The sequence below is a fragment of the Grammomys surdaster genome, unplaced genomic scaffold (assembly GCF_004785775.1).
Source record: "Grammomys surdaster isolate TR1022 unplaced genomic scaffold, NIH_TR_1.0 66, whole genome shotgun sequence".
In the NCBI taxonomy this organism is placed as follows: Eukaryota; Metazoa; Chordata; class Mammalia; order Rodentia; family Muridae; genus Grammomys; species Grammomys surdaster.
In genome coordinates, this window is record NW_021604568.1 from 12675903 (window position 1) to 12693123 (window position 17221).

Consider the following 17221-nt stretch of genomic DNA (forward strand, 5'->3'; position numbering starts at 1 on the left):
AGGAAAGGAAAGGAAAGGAAAGGAAAGGAAAGGAAAGAAAAAAGAAATTTTATCATATATCAAAAGAGTTAAAATTATGGTAAGGAGTCTGATTTTTTTTGTTTGTTTGTTTTCTTTAGTAGGTCTTTAAGTTTTGTAGTTTTACATTTTATTTACTCTGTATTCTTTGACAGTTTCATCTGCATTTATGATGAATTTTCATCCTTCTCGGTCCCTGTTCTGTCTCCTTCCCACTCCCTCTCCTGCTGAAACCCTTCTCCTTCCCAGCAAGTCCTTCTTACTTTCCTCTGTGTGTGTGAATATGTGAGTGTGTGTATGTGTGTGTATGAGTGTGTGTGAGTAGTTGTGTGTGCAAATATGTGAGTGTGAATGTGAGTGTGTAGTTGTATGTGTGTAAATGTATATGGGTGTGTGAGTATGTGTGAGTGTGTGAGTGTGTGTGTGAGTGTATATAAGTATGCATGTGCCTCTGTGTGTGTTAGTGTGTGTTAGTGTGTGTGTGTGTGAGAGAGCATGTGAATGTATATAAGTATGTTTGTGCCTCTGTTTGTGTGTTAGTGTGTGAGAGTGTGTATGTGAGAGTGAGTGTTAGTGTATATAAGTGTGTGTGTCTCTATGTGTGTGTGAATGTGTGAGTGTGTGTGAATGTGTATGCGAGCCTGTGATTGTATGTGTGTAAGTGTGTATGAGTGTGTGTGTGAATGTATGAGTGTGTGTGAGTATATATAAGTATGTGTGTGCCTCTGTATGTGTATGTGTGTTAGTATGTATGTGAGAGTGAGTGTGTGAGTGTATATAAGTGTGTGTGCTTCTGTGTGTGTGTTAGTGTGAGTGTATGTGAATGTGTATGTGTGTGAGTGTGTGTATTTGTGTGTGTGAGTGTGTGTGAATGTGTATGTGTGTGAGTGTGTGTATTTGTGTGTGTGTGTGTGTGTGTGTGTGTGGTCCACTGAGCTTAGTTAGGCTTGCCTGCAGGAGTGTCGGTGGGAAATTATTTACTGGAGTAAGGACAAGCTATCAGTGGTTACACTGATGAACGTGACCTCCCTTCTCTCCGACATTATTAAGTCAACAGTTGCTCAGGGAAGGGTGGGACCTGGTGAACCCTTCCTGTGATGAGATAGAACACAGTCTGGTGGACGTGTGCTGGCTAATCAGTTCCTAGAACCAGGTGAGTGTTTTACACAAGTTATTCCCTCCTCAGTAACACCTTAAAATGAAGATGGGAGGAGGGGGGAGAGAAAGAAGAGAATGAACAATGTAAGGGAAGATAGAAACATTTTCCACATTGTTAATTTATCTCTTAAAAAAATTTTTATCAGAGAACCAGAATAATCTACTTAAACTGTATTTAATAAACCCTATAATGAAATTCTTCTGTCTGTTTATTTTGAAACAGATTTCACTGTGTGGTTCTGGCTGTCCTGGAACTGACTCTGAAGACCACACAGAGATCTTCCTGCCTCTGCTTCCTGAGTGCTGGGATTAAAGGCTTGCACCACCATGTCTGATTGAAATTCTTGAAAAATAGAACGCATCCTAGCTCTGAAGTCTGGCTTCCCAGGTTAGAATCCCAGCTGAACTCGTCACTAGCCAGATGATTTGGGCAAAATTAACACTCTTGATGTTTCATCTCCTTATATGGTCACCGCTGAGACTTCATAAATAGAGTCTTAGTATCTAGGCCGTGTTAAGTGATCAGTAAACACTGGCTGTTACCGTCTTGAGCTAGAAATATTCTAGACCTGTGCTGTCTGATGTGGAAGAAGCCAGTGTTTAACGTGTAGTCTCTGAATGGAGACATGCTGAGAGTGTAATGTTTCAAAGACTTGGTGTACAAACAAAGTAGTGACAATTTAATACTAGCGTTATAGGAATGATATCTTTCTTGAATAAACTATAGTGGCACTGTTTGTTGATATTGGTCTTTTAAAAATGTGGTTCCTAGAAATTTTAAAACAACACAGCACACAACCGTAAGTCACAAACAATGGTAAAGGACGCAAAGCTTGCCCCTATGATCGCAAACAAGTGTCTGCCATCTGCTCGTGACGTCCTTGATGAGTGTCGCACCTGGGGGTCAAGGCAGGGACGTTAAGAGAACATATTAAGTGACAGGCATTCAGTTTGAAAAAGAAAAAGTGAAAGTATTTCTATTTATGTCTGTATGTCTGTCTGCACAGACAAGTGATCATTTACACTGAATGTTCTAAGAAGCCTCCATCACTCAATCCCACCCCCAACCCCCAAAAAAGAACGCCAGAGCTAATGGACGTGTCTAGCAAGGTTTCAGGATACAAGAGGTAGCAGGATGTAGTCTATTTCCCACACAATACCAACAGAAAGTCCAAAAATGAACATGGAAAAACAGTTTTACTTAAATAGTATCAAAGGAACAGAACGTTTAGGAATAAATGTAATCGTAGCATATGCTTTCGGTGGGAAAAATGTTGTTAAAAGAAATTAAAGACCCAAATGAAAGGAAAGCCATCCAAGGGCTACAAAGACTCAGTGTAGATACTCAAAGGAAGGAACTGGAAGATAGCAGCACTTACTTAGAGCTAGTTGTTATAACTTACGAGTTCAATGCAAAATCTCCACCTGACTTCTTTGCAGTTGTCCATAAGCTGATCCTGAAATTAATGTGGAAATGTGAGGAACCCAGATTAGCCAAACAACAAACAACAAAACCACAGAAAAGAAATACAGAGGGACACACATTTCCCAAATGTAAAACTCACTAGACGCGACCGTCCCTCGCACTGTGCGAAGAGTGGTAAGGACAGTCAGACAGATCCACAGAGCAACCGGATTGGCTAGGTAGCCAGAAATCAGCCTCACAGTTGGGGTAACTGATTCTCAACAGGATGCCAGGGCTGTTCAACCTGGATCTTTCAGCAAACGATCTGGGGCAAACAGAGAGCCACAGCACTGAAGACCGAAACCAGATCTATCCTATGAAAAATTAACACAGAGGGTCAAAGCTCTAAGCTTAAGAGCTACCTCAAGAAAACCCTGGAAGGGTTTAGGACCAGCGTTTAGGACCGGGTGGTGGCTGTACAGCCTTCTGAGTGTACTAAAAGCCACTGAAAGGCACTTTTTTTTTTTGGTGGTTTAAAGTTTTTTTTTTAATTTTTATTGGATGTTTTATTTACATTTCCTATGTTGTCCACTTACCCCATCCCCCACCCACCCAGGAACCCCCAATCCCCTCACCCCAAAAGGCACACTTTTAAGAAGACACATACAATTTGAGTTATATCTCAAACTTTGCTGTTGAAAAATTGCATATATGACTCACATTTATTAAAGACCCTATTAAAATTTTTAATTTAAAATATTTTTAAATTACTTTGGGTTTTTGAGACAAGATACTCTCAGGTAGCCCTGGCTGACCTGCTCACCATGTAGACCAGGTTGGCCTTGAATTTGCTATGATCCTGCTACCTCTACCGAGAGTACTGGTGTACACCACCACACCCAGTCCAAGGTCCATGAAATTGAGTAGAACGCACTAAGATTTCCCACATGGCTCCTGCACAACTTGCCACTGTCAATGTCCCTACTGGAGCAGCCCATTCCTTACACTTGATGGGACACACTATCACCCTCCAAAGTCTGGAGCCTACATTGGGGCTCATGGTTGGTGTTATAAAGTCCTTGGTCTTCGGTGGTGGTCAGGTGTCCACCATTGGAACATCAGACACAACAGTTTCATAGCCCAAAGAATCTCCTGTGCTTCATGTATCCCTCTGCCCCTCCAGTCCCTGGCAACCACAATGATTCTTCTAGTGATTCCATAACCCTGCCTTTCACAGGAGGCCGCAGGGCTGGCGTCACTGTACGGAACCTTTTCAGATTGGCATCTTCCATTCAGCACTATGAATGCAGGTTTCCTCCATGTCTTTTCATGGCCAAATAGCTCACTTCTTCCAGAGCTGAGTACTGTTCCATTCTCTGGGTACACAACAGTCTATTCTTCAGCTCACTTACTGATACTTAGTTTTCTTCCAGGTTTGTACAGTAAGGGCTACAGCTACTATAAGCACGGATGTGCAAGTTCCAGTGTGGACGTAAATGTTCAGTTCATTTGAGAAAATACCAAGAGGTAGGATTGCTGGTCTTTCAATAAAAGAATACTTCATTATTTTTGCGAGGAAGTACCAAATTGGGTGTGGTGGGCAAGTTGGTATGGTAGTAGTACATACCTGCTATACCTGTCATCTCAGCAGTAGGGAGGCTGAGGCAGGAGGATCATGAGTTCAAAGCCAACTTGGACTACATAGTCTTTGGATTTTTTTTTCCTGTTCAGTCTTTCTTTTTTTTTCCTTTTTTTTTTTATTGAATGTTTTAATTACATTTCATATGTTGTCCCCTTACCCCATCCCCCCCACCCAGGAACCCCCTATCCCCTCACCCCTCCTCCTTCTTCTCTGTGGATGTAACCCCTGCCTACCCCCCCCACTCCCACCTCCCCACCCTCAAAATTCCCACCCCCTGGGGCATCCAGCCTTCACAAAGTCAAGGATCTCTTCTTCCACCTATGCCCAGCAGGGCCCTCCACTCTTACATTCAGCTGAAGCCCTGGATCCCTCCCTAAGTGCTCCCAGGCTGGTGGTTTAGACCCTGGGAGCTGTGGTTGGTTGGTATTGTTGCTCTCCTGGATTTTTTTTTTTTTTAAATAGCAATAACACTCACTCTCGGACTCACCTCTGAGCAAGCCAGTGACAACGTATCAGAACTGTGGGGCTCAGAAGCTCCAATTTACAAAAAGGAGGGGAAGACTTGACTTAGGCACATGAATTTGCTGAGTCAAACAGTTGTTTGTGGGGGGGAGGTAAAGATTTGCTTGCATTTAGCTGGTTTGGGTTTTGTTGTTGTTGTTGTTGTTGTTTTGAGAGCTTCATAAGCCCTGCCTATATATCAATCAATCCCAACCCGTCCCTCTCCTCCCTCCAACTCTTCCCATGACCATCTAAGTATATAACCTTTTCTTTTTTGACTGCGTGCACACACATGTATATATACACATATGTATATAGAACTCGCTGAGGCCATTTATACATCGCTCACAGGCTCATGTGTCCGGGGCTGACCACTTGAGATTGGACAATTATGGGGGAGCTCTTCCCTGGAGGAAACTATTTCTGTCAGGAGCCACTAATGACGTCAGACAGCTGTTTGAAGACAGACCAGCAGTTCACTCCATGCTTCCTGAGTTCTGGGCCAATGTGTATAGTTGGTTGGGATTAAACATCAAACAAGAAAGAGGGTCACCAGACAGTGCCCTTCGGGCCCTAAGGAAGTGTTGAGCTTTGGGTGAGCAGCTCCATTTGTAAGGATTTATGTTGCATGCACACTCACACGTTCGGTCGCTTAGATGCGTGGTTACTCACTGCAGCCTCATCTCTAGCAGAACCCCTGGAAACAGCCGGTGTCATCACTAGATGGCTGCCCACGCGTAATGACGCATCCATGACACACACAGAGACCGCAGTAGTAAGGAAGCTTTGTGTACAAACAGGAAGTGACGTCTAAGATCCATCATCTACTGAGAAAGTAAGGTGCAGCCAGGCCTGCTGACACGGCTACTTGGGAGGTTGCGCAGGAGAATTGTACATTTAAGATCTGACAGTACTATGGACCAAATTGAAAACCAGTCCAGTCCAAACAAAAAAGGGTGAGGTGGAACCGAGGATGTAACTCGGTGGTGAACCTGCCTGGCATGCTAGAGGACCCGGGTTCAATTACTGGCCCCAAAGACTGCAGGACTGTCGCTGGGACTTGATATGGGAAGTAGGAAAACTGGATCACTGTGTGTTCCCGCTGCCCTTTCTCCCGATTTCACACGGACTTTCCGGGACTCGCAGCGGCAGGGGTGGGCAGGACGGTGGAGGAAGTGAAACAGCGAAACAGCGAAACAGCGGGGCCTGACTGATGGTTTTTCTCATACACGAGGTTTCTCTCGACGAAGGGAGCAAGGGCTCGCCCAAATGGCTCTGTGGCTAAAATGTGTAAAGAAAATCAACTCCATCAACGCAGACCTCGAACGCTGGCAAAGCTGAGTACACTGTGCAGCGTCAGATACCATGTGTTGTGTCATTGCCCAACTGTGCTTGCCCACAGAACCGCTGTGGAGAGCAATCTGTGTGGAAGAACGACGGTAATGCATGGCGTGCACTTTGAGAAACGCTGCATAGCAAATGTAAGTGAGCATAAGGAAATTCAAAAGTGGGCTGTACCATGAATCTGCCACTCAACAAAAGTGGGCTGTACCATGAATCTGCCACTCAAACAGTTTTTGTTGTTAATTTGGTTGTGTGTGTGCGTGTGCGTGTGTTTGGTGTTTGTTTTACCGTGAATCATAAACTATTAACAAGCAGTAAAATCAATTTAGTGGGTTACAACCACCTAAAACAAATGATTTGGATAGAACAGAAAGTAACAGGATATTTTTACCACGCACAAGTGCACACATATGCATGCCAGGCTGTGATAGAAACCGTGCTTCCTATGGGTACAGTATTCCAGGCTTGTCATCTCAGCACACACGAGGACAACCGCTGACTTCAAGGCCAGCTTGAACCACACAGTGAGTTCAAGGCCAAGCTACAAAGCCTGGTTTTATTCTTTTGAATGCTGCTGCTGCTGCTGCTGTTGTTGTTGTTGTTGTAAGTAGGAGTAGCTCAGTCGATCAAGTGGCTTGAAAGTATGCCGACCTGACTTGATGCCTCAAACTGATAGAAAAGAAAACTAACCATGTATGTGATGTATGCTTATGATTCCAGTGCTAGGGAGATAGAGATTGCACATTCATAAGTTCTGGTACCCACAAGTGATCTCCCCCAAACCCACACTGGTTCCCCCTTTCCATGAATACTCCAGGTGTCCCTTGGAGAGTATAGCCAGCCTGTGGAATGAGCCCAATCTGCCTGTCCTTTCTCCAGCCTAGACAACAGAGACATCTATCTGGGAGAATCATGCTCTTTGTCCTCATACTTCCCAGGTTCCCCTGCAGTGACCTTCATGTCACACACACACACACACTCACACACATATACACACACAGGTGCACATACACATATACACATATATATATATATATATAAACACACGTGCACACACATATACATACATGCGCACATGCATATACACACACATACACACACACACACACACACACACACACACACACAAACGGCTTCCATCCCTAACAGTGCTTAGTCGACCTCATTCCCTGGTTTCAAATACCTCAGTTTCAGTGACATTTCTCTCCTAACTGTCCATCTCAACTAGACTCCGAGTCCCATGCAGCCGGGGACTGTGTCTTGCTATGTCCTGTCTAGTCTTGTCTCCCTGCATAGCACACAGGTCAAAGCTCAGCAAAGGCCAGTGAGCAGACACAGAACAGGGAGGAAGTTTCAGCTGACTGAACACTGGGAAGTCTCAGGACAGGGGGTAGGAGGGGGGGGGGCACAGCCAGCAAGCTGTCCCAAGGACTGTCTCCATGACTACTCACTGACGAGGTCCACACCCCTGGGATTCTACCCTCACACAGTGTCCTAAACGCGAGTGATTAACCAAGCAGCTTTTTGACTCTAACCATGAACAGGGAGGACTGTAGCCTTTGTCAGTGGGTCACGCAATAAAGAACCCTTGTGACCTTTTTAAAAACAGTACAGGGCTGCCTCTCTACTATGCGCAGTGAGGCCCAGGAATCTGCTTTTGAACAGGTGACTGCTGTAAACTAAAAGTTCAGAACTTAATGACCTGGTGACAAAACCTTTACCAGCCCCGCCTGCGGGTCCCTTCCCTAGACTCAAATTCAAGGGCAAACGTTGGACAAGACAAGGGAGCATGCGCCAACAGCAGAGTGAATTAGAAGAGATGACCAGGCATACCTGACCCTTACCTCAGCCTGTGGCAACTGGAATCTGGAACTTGGAAGTGTCGAGCCGAGTCGTTGGTGTGGTGACATACAAAAAGAACAGACCAAGCCCTGAGTGTTGTTCACCAGGAGCTGGACCTCAAAAAAGGGCCTGAGCAGAGCCCACATCTATTGAAGTAGAGCACACACATGTGCCTCTATGTTCCTCTGTTCTGAGTCAAGACTACCACGATGAACAGCCAGATTGCAGTTTAAAACCATGACAGCTGTCGTCACTTAGCCAGCCTCTCCACGGCTGCAATCTCAGTTATAGACCCAGCTAATAATCATGTGTACCCTGTATGGCTGTCCATAGGATTAACCCAGTCAGCCCATGGAAAGGACCTAGTACATTTCTTGTATTTTGGCCATCACAAATATTCCTCATCAATAGCTAGGAACAGCTTCAAGCATTAAAAAAAAAAAAAAAAGCAGACGATCTGGAACCTGGTACCCACAGTACACTCACTCTCACAAGGCGGATGACTCCCCCCGCCCACCCCCGTGCACTCACATTCACGAGGCTGATGCAGGGGGATCCTGAGTTCAAGTCAGCCTGGTCTTCGTGGTGAAACAAAACAAACACCTCCCCCATCCCCCAGAACTCTTAGGGATCCAAATGATGGTTATGAAATGACGTTTTCTGCAGGTCTGAGGAACTGCATGGTGGCTTGTTACAGCTTGCCTCCTTATCACGGTCTGATGCCTCTGTTGTGTCAGTTATGTCAGTATGGTGCTGAGGGGGGAACTTTCGCCTCTCTGGGCCTCGTCTGTAAAATGAGCGAACTCGTTGCGCTTACTTTAGGAAAGTTACATGAGGATTAGTGGAGAGCCTGTAGTGGTGAGGGTGAGGTATAGCCATTGACACAGTGAGTCTCAGTGAGGGTTCAGAAACTGCCACTGTCAACGGGTCACTTGAGAGGAGTCCGGGATCGCGGGGCACTTCAGAGGAAACAGGACCACAATGTCTTCACTTCTTCCCACAAACCATCTCCTAAGCAAAACCACCACCAAAGTAGCTTTTCACCCACATGCTTGACTAATGGCAGAGGGGGTTACAAGCAAGCAAGCACGGGCTCCATCGGGACTGTGGGCCTCAGGGTGTCAGAATCTCTGAAAGTCCTCAGAAGTAGAAACGAAAGCACACGTGTGTCCTCCCCCACCCTTACATGGCTCCTCCCAGCCCTGCTCAAGGTATCTCTGGGGCATCAGGGCGGCTCCTAAGACAGCCCAGGTGCCTTGGAGCCTGTCAGAAGGTGCCAGAAAGTCTGACACGGTGTCTCAGGAAGGACTTGCCTAAAAATAGAATCTCAAAATCTCAGGCCACCCAGGAGTTAGGAACCCTGATAGGGCATCGGGCACAGCGTCTCAGGCTTCTCAGGCTTGCGCGGTACTAGGTAACCGCAGATACCGAGGCCCTCCCTGGAGGCTCAGCTCCTGCTTAGAAGGGAGGGCCTGGGGACCAGAATGCTGAAGAGCACCTCAGGTAATTCTTATAGCCAGGCAAGTTACAGCATCTCTTGACTGCCCGGGGAGGCTGGGACACTGCCCGGGGAGGCTGGGACGTCACCATTGTTTCTTAAGGGAAGATGGAGTTCACCGTTAAGAATGCAGACTCTGGAGCCAGATGTGGGCACGGGCCTTGGCGCTCCCAGCTGCTTGCTCAACCGCATTCATCCAGTAACTTAATCGGGCCTCCTCTGTGATGTGGGGACAGTAATTAATTGCAGGCATCTACTTCCCAGATGGTCAGTAGGTTTAGTGATGGCGGTGGAGATAAGTGTGCAGTGTGGGGCTTGACACTGTCCTCAGTAAAGGCCCTGCTGTCTACATCGCTGCAAGAAGGGGAGAGTTAGTTGTTCCACGTTCTTTCTCTGGTTGATTGGCATGTGCAGCCCCGGGATGTGTGTATCCTACGGGCACTGCTGCCTCAGAGCTTTCTCTCTCTCTCTCTCTCTCTCTCTCTCTCTCTCTCTCTCTCTCTCTCTCTCTCTCTCTCTGTGTGTGTTGGTGGTGGTCCTACAGGCATCCAGAAGCAGACATAGCACCTCCCTTTTCACCACCGTCCAATACACACACACTTCACATAAAGCTCCTCGAGGCTGGGTGGAAGCTCAAACGCAATTCAAAAGATAGGCTGCTCCTCCATCCCTAGACCGCCATGGTCCCCAATTCACATTTTATGTCTAGACTGCCTCAAGGCCCCAGGAACAGTGTATCTAAGCAGGGTGGGGAGCAAGTGAGCTGATGACTCTCAGTAGCTCGCTAGCACGAAATATCTCTGAGAATGTGAGGGAGAGCAGAGGCTGACTCACTCCACCCAGACCTCCGTGCTGGAATCAGCACTTAGGAGGCCTTCTGCTGCTGGCCGGCATCTTAGCCGTGGTGGAACAGAGGATGATGGGATGATGGTTTGAGGTACCTTCCCCCTCTGTGGCGACTAAGGGCTCAAAGCCCTGGAGGAGGCTGTCTTGGTGTTCTTCCGGCCTCTCCAGGAGGAGTCTCTCCAAGCCTCTGTTTGTTATCTGTGAAAAGAGAAGAAACTTTAGTATCCATTTCACCAGGGTTTCTGTGGCCGCTATTGTGACAGCCAAAAGCTAAGTTTATCTATATGAGCAGAGTGGAATGGGCTGAACTTTTTTTTTTTTTTTTACTTTTACTTTGTTCCCAGTGGGGACACTAGCCACAGGCCAGAAGCCTGTTTCCACAGCTGTGAAATATTTAGTCTAAGTTCTGGGAGTCAGAGCATTCCAGAAGGGCCCCATAGAGCCTACAGGCGGGCTGGGAAGACAGGAGCAGCCACAGAGAGAAGGAAATTGTTCTGTTCCAAGGGTTGGGGAACTGCCACCAATGTCCTCAACCCTGAGCAGTTGATTATATGACAGCATTGAAGTGGTGATCCTGAGGCTCTTCTTAGAGATGCCCTTGGTACCTTTGTGATCCCGGACTCTTAACTGTTGCCCCAGGGAGGGGAAGGGCAGTATCCATGTCCTATTTTCTTACTTGATGTAGACACTTTGAAGGCCCATGGGGCTGTCCTGAGGACAAAAATGGGTGTGTCCTTGCAATATAAGAAGTTTTCTAGTGTCCCAGGGCCTGAAAGGGAATCCTTTCTTTTCCTGATAGATATGTGTCAACAATAGAAAATAGGCCAGAGTCAGTTTTCTGGTATGTGGTCCTTCCAGGCTTTCCCAAGAGATTCCCCCATCTTTTGCCTTCTTTCTGAATTGTTCATTGTACAGCAACAGCAGGGCCATTAGTGACCAAACATATCTTTATCACACTTTATTTGTGTCTGTGTGTGTGTGTGCGTGCGCGCGCGTGCATGTGTGTGTGTTCTCGAGTGCGTACACATGCCATGTGGAGGTCAGAGGCCTCTTTCCATCACCTGGGTGCTGGGTATTGAACTTGGGTCATCAGCCTTGGTGGCAGGTGCCCTTATCCACTAAGCTATCTCCTCAGCCCCCAGAGCATTGTTTTAAGCAGCTAATAAATAATACTTTTTTTTTTAATTCCACAGCGCATTTAGCAACTATAAGCTTTCTAACAGACATAAGAGATAAGGAACTAAAAAACAAAACCAGGAAAAAAAAGTCACAGGCTGTTTTAATCATTGGGTCTGCTCCAACTTGCACAAAGGCTTAGATCTTGTCTACAAATGGCTATTCTTTAGAAGGCCCCTGTCCTTCTTAGAGAGTAAGACACAATGACTCACCAGTGATTTCTGGGTATTTAAGAATCTTTAAGCTCTGCGGAGCCTCCGGGTGTCAAGTCGGGAGCCCAGCCCTGCTTCCACAGACAAGGAACCTGAAGGGAAGTGACTCACCCAGAGGGTACCTGGGAGAGTCTTACCCTCCTGCGTGAAGGAGGGGAAACCCTGCCCCATGGTTCCGAGTTAGCCAGACCCACATGAAGTCACCATTACGTGATGCTGCTCCCCACAGCAGATGCTTCTGGCGGATTCATCTGTAGAAAATAATACCTCTCACAGGGTTTTGTAATTATTGCCTGCACACTACCTGGTAGGTCATCACCTACTTATTCCTGAGCTCGGCCCTTCTCCTCCTCGCCCTATTCCTCCTGCTCCTCCTTCTGCTCCTCCTCCTGCTTCTCCTCCTCCTTGTCCTCCTCCTTCTCCTCCAACAGTCCTTAGTCACTGCTTAACTCCCACAATATTGACATGGCTGCCTGGGAGCATTTCTCATTGTTTTATTGCAGTCATTGACTAAAGCCTGTCCACTCTCTCACCGTGGACACGTTGAGAGAGACGGACCATCAGAAGGGCCTCTCACACTTGCCTCTCTGCCCTCCCCTGTATTGTCCTGAGTCAGTCCATACAGAACAAGGTGTCACATATCCCTAGGCCAAGGCCTTACTTTGGCCAAGATGGCATCACAAAGCGAGTGTAACGTCCTAGGGAAAGAATTCTGTTGATGTTTCCCTAGTGTTCCCGAGGCTAAATGCACTCCCCCTTGCCTTCAATCACTCCTTTAAAACACAAGAACAACCCACATAGCTTCAAGAGGCACATGGGCAGAGAAGAGCCAGGCTAAGATTTAAACGTCGAAATAAATGAAAGCCACTTTGCTTAGTGTTTCTTGAAGTATAAGACCGCAGACATCAGTATCACCTGGCAGCCTTGTCGATAAAAGGTCCCTCATCAGCAACAGGCGCAAGGGGTGGGGCCCAGGAATGTGCATGATGTACGTCTCAGGCTAAAGATAAGTGTGAGGAGAGATGGGTCCCATTTCTGAATGTGTAATTTAAGGTACTGAATAAAGAGGGGAGCTTAAGAAGGAGAGACATACCAGTCTCTGTTACACACACACACACACTTAAACACAGGAACTCACATTGTTTGTATCTTTTAAACAGGCCCTGTAGAGATAGTTCACTTGCAAGTGCAACGACCTGAGTTTGAATCCCCAGAAACCCTCATTGAAAGCTGGATGACGGGGTTCATATTGTATTTCCGGTGGCGTCTAGATAGGGAGATCTCAAGGTTGTTCTCTGACCTCCACACCCACAAACACACATTTGTGTGTGTGTATTGGCATGTGCATATACCCCCCCACACACACACACAGTCAGACACCCTGTCTTTCCTGTGATTAATAAGTGCCTGACCTGCTGATGTAATTGAAGGGTGTAAGAAGCCCTCTGCCTCCTACCTCCCCCAGTGTGTTGTTGGCTTGCTCTGGGCATGAAATTCAGTCATAGATGTTGCTGAATTCAATGATGTTCTTTGGATTGGGTTTGTATATCTGGGGTCCTTAGAAGCATCCCCCAGATTGCCAACTCAGCCTTGGTACATCTTTAAGCCACTCGAAGTCTCTTCTCTTTATCCCCTTGCTGCTTGCTGGAGGCAAACCTCTCACTCCCGCACTGGGCTGTATTCCCAGGCCTCAGCGTTCAGTACTGACATAACCACAGGTCACCTCCCTCCCCACTTGTGCGAGCTCCTGTTCTTTTCAGCTGTGAGGTTCTGGAAGCTGGGCAGCAGGAGTCTCTCTCACTCTTTCAGATTTTCCATCAGACATGATTAAAAATGATACTGATGATTACCTTAAAAACATGGCTACTTTCATTCTATAAGGCTTTCCCATAGCTGGTGTATAAGATTTTTACACAGGCATGATCAAGACTCAGAAACTGCTTTGTGTATTCATGTATCTGGAATTGCTTCATATACACTTTGCCTTGAAGCTACTTAAACTTTGCTATTAACCTTAATATTAGGTGACACGGCAGGAACAACCCTTTTGTTGAGTGGTGGGACAATTCCCAAGCCTAACGTGCAGTGTCATGCTGTTAAATCTCTAAACAGCTTTTAAACTCTTGACCAGTTTCTCAGCAATGGCTTTCTGAGAAAGCCATTTCCAAGGATCCGTTCCCTTTGGATTTCAACGTCCTAGAATGAAAGGGTCACAGTTACTGTTTCCTTTCCATTTCATACCCCGTGCCTCCGCTCAGCCCCTGCTCACACCCAGCCCACCGTGAGAGCTCTAGGCAATGCCAGGAAGTAATCTCAGCTCTCTTGTAGTCTTCCTAGAAAAGGGCTGAGGATCTCCACCCAGAAATACCAAGGTCCTTGAAAGACTCGGCTGACAAAACCCACCACGCAAGGGTTGTAGGGCAGGACCGTCTTAGAGTGTATAGAGGAGGAACCCCTAGTATTCAGGCTGACTTCTGTCATTCTGGGGCACATGAGACGTGGATGATACTCCTTGAGATTAGGTGATGAAGACAAGGAAAGGTTCTCCCCACAAATCCACAAATCCCCCAAAAGGTACTTTGATCAGAAGAGCCCTAGACCTCCGTGCTGTGTGCAGGTCAGAACTGATTTGTGTCACCAGGGGGCTGAAAGTGTTGCATTTTAAGCTGCATCCATCCACTTAACTGAACAGTAGAAGACACTGTCTGTCTGATTCATGGGGTTCCTAATGGGCTGTCAGTACTGTAACAACTGATATGCCGGGGGAACAGCTTGGGCTTTTGGGGCCCCAGAGAGCAAGCCTTTCATCCTTAACAATTTCCTTGGGGTTTGGACAAGGGGGACAATGTTGATACTTAGGGACCCTTTAAAGCTATAGTAAGATTTAACGATGTAATACATATTCAAACATGTGGTAAATACAAACAAGAACACGAGCTTTCTAGACTTGCCATTTGCCTTTCATCGCTAACAGAAGAATGCTTCCTTTGTGCTTCTGAATGGGGGCCATGATGAGTGTCTCCTCTTCAGTATCAGGTGACTAAGCTTAGCTGTGCTGGGGGGAGAGGGAGGAAGAGAGGGATGGAGGGAGGGAGGGAGGGAGGGAGAGAGAGAGAGAGAGAGAGAGAGAGAGAGAGAGAGAGAATCTCAATCATCATGCAAAAGGGAAGAGATAAGCTTTGTGGATGTCAAAATTTTCCTCATCACCTATTTTATTCAACATTTTATAAGAGTTATTGTTATTGTTATTATTCCCATGGAAGAGAAATAACTTGTTGAAAATTAAATAATTTGATGTGTGCTAGAGATTAAAACTCTGTCTGTCTGTCTGTCTGTCTGTCAGTCTGTCTTCTGACTCTAGGACCTGTGTTCTTGCTCTGATAACTTACTATCTATGTCTTTATTCGACATGGTCAATAGGTCAGAATAGGCAGCAGGTAGAAGGGAAAACTACATTACTAGCCTCCTATATATCGGCTAGTTGCTGCTGCGTAACAGCCAGTTCAAAATGTAGTGGCTTAAAGTATCACACATGCGCTTTCTCCCCACCCCACTGTCGCTCTGTCCGGAGCGTCCTCTGGTCTGGATTAGCACCGTGCATCTCTTGTGGACATCTGTGGATTAACTGTGGGTTGATTTGTTGATCTTGGCCAGTCTTTCTGTCTGGGGCCTCAGCCTGGACAATAAGGCTGACTGACTCAGCTCTGCCTCACCTGCTCTCTTATCATCCAGCAGGCTAGCCTGGGCTTGTCCTCATAGTCGAATACAGAAGTGGGTAAGACCTTTTGGTGCCTAAGCTCAGAATCTTGCTCTTGCTACCCAAAGGAAGAAGCAATATATCTGTTACACATGCTTTCCCTGAAGTAAAGCTTTTAATCCCTTAAACACTTCTATGGAGAGAGACAACTAGAAGTCCCATTTTACAGACAGAGAAATAGAGTTACAGATGTATTAGGTTATTTAGCTGTTCAGTGTCGGGAGGGTGATTAGAACCAGAACCCATTCCCTTAACTACGGCTCCTTTATCGTGAGGTATTTGTGACACAGTGCTCCCCTGGGGAAGGGCAGACAAGGGAGCTGGGCTAGGTTACACAGTGCTGAGTGCCTGCCTGCCTGTACAACAGTGGCAGGGAGCCAAGATAACCAACTTCTGTGACCTGCTTTTTGAAGATGATCCCAGGAGAAGAGATGGGAAGGGCCCTGAAGGCTGCGTGGTACAGCCTGGGACTGTGGTACAGCCTGGGACACTGGCCCCACATCCCTGGAAATGTTTGCTTGTTTACATCTAAGAGAGAAGTCTCAAGATGGGACTTCCCATGTCTGGCTCAGTGACAGAGCCGTTTGGGGAGATCTGGGGCCCTTAGACCTCAGAAGACCAAAGTGCTTTGTCAGCTCAGCATTGCACAAAAATAGCCCTGGTCAAGGAAGGCAGGTACTCCCTCCCCAGCATTTCCCCTCCAGCCCCGCCTGGCCTCTAAAGAAAATGACACAGAGCTGACTGCACACAGGACAGGGACGTGGCTGGGAAGAGGCCTTCACGGGGACTCACCAGTGACAAAGGAAGGAAATGAATATGCAGTATTAGTAATTATACTGTACACGTCCCAATTTGTATTTCAATATGTCATTTCCATAATAAAACTGCCGAAGCGAGTAGCTAATGACACGGACTCATGTCTGGGCGTTGGAGGAGGAGAGGGTGGACCCCCACCCCAATAGCAAAATTGCCTTCAGTGAGGAACTCTTTCATAGCAGACTGGCTGTTTACAAGGCAGGCATATCCCAGCGGGTGAAGAGGCAGCCCAAGGCGTTTATAAAAAAAAGGAGTCAGGGTTGACTAGCCAACTGCTGTAGTTCCTGGGGTCCACGGCTGTGTAGAGACATGCTCCAGGATGGAGATGCAGCCGGCAGGACCCCCAGTCCAGATTAGAACAAACAGAGATGGCTTTCGGTTCATCTTACGTGATGAGGTGTAAGTTACTAACAGTCTATTGTGTATGTGGCTGGCCCCTATAAACCTCACAAACCCATTACTTTTGCACAAACTTTTCCTGCCCTTTCACCTTTGTTGATTTGCATAGCTGAACTTCAAATTATATCACATTCCAGGAACTAACCCTGAGCACATGTGCCAGCCACACGTGCTCTATTTTGGGGGGAGTCTGCTCCCTACAGGCCCTGGTTTGGCACTTGCAACACATAACCACACCACAAGGTGATTGGTAGTTCTCTTATGCCCCCAACCCTATACCGGCACTGGTGTAAGAATCCCCTCAAAATATACAGAGGTCCCTCAGGGGCATTTTGAAAGTGATAGAGGAACTACTAAGAAAACTTTCTCCATTTTCTCGGCCCCCCAGACACGGTCAAACCTGTCTAGCTTTATTCAAAGTTCAGTCTCCACCATTTAGATGCAATAGAATGAGATCCTCTGAAAAAATAACAGAATCAGTGTCTGGGCATGAAAAAAATAATAATAATGGCCCCATAATTGTACAGTGCCTTACCAATTATACGTGTTTGTGGACACTGTGTCAACTGGTTCTCTCATTACAGTGCGGTGAGGTGAGCACACAAGT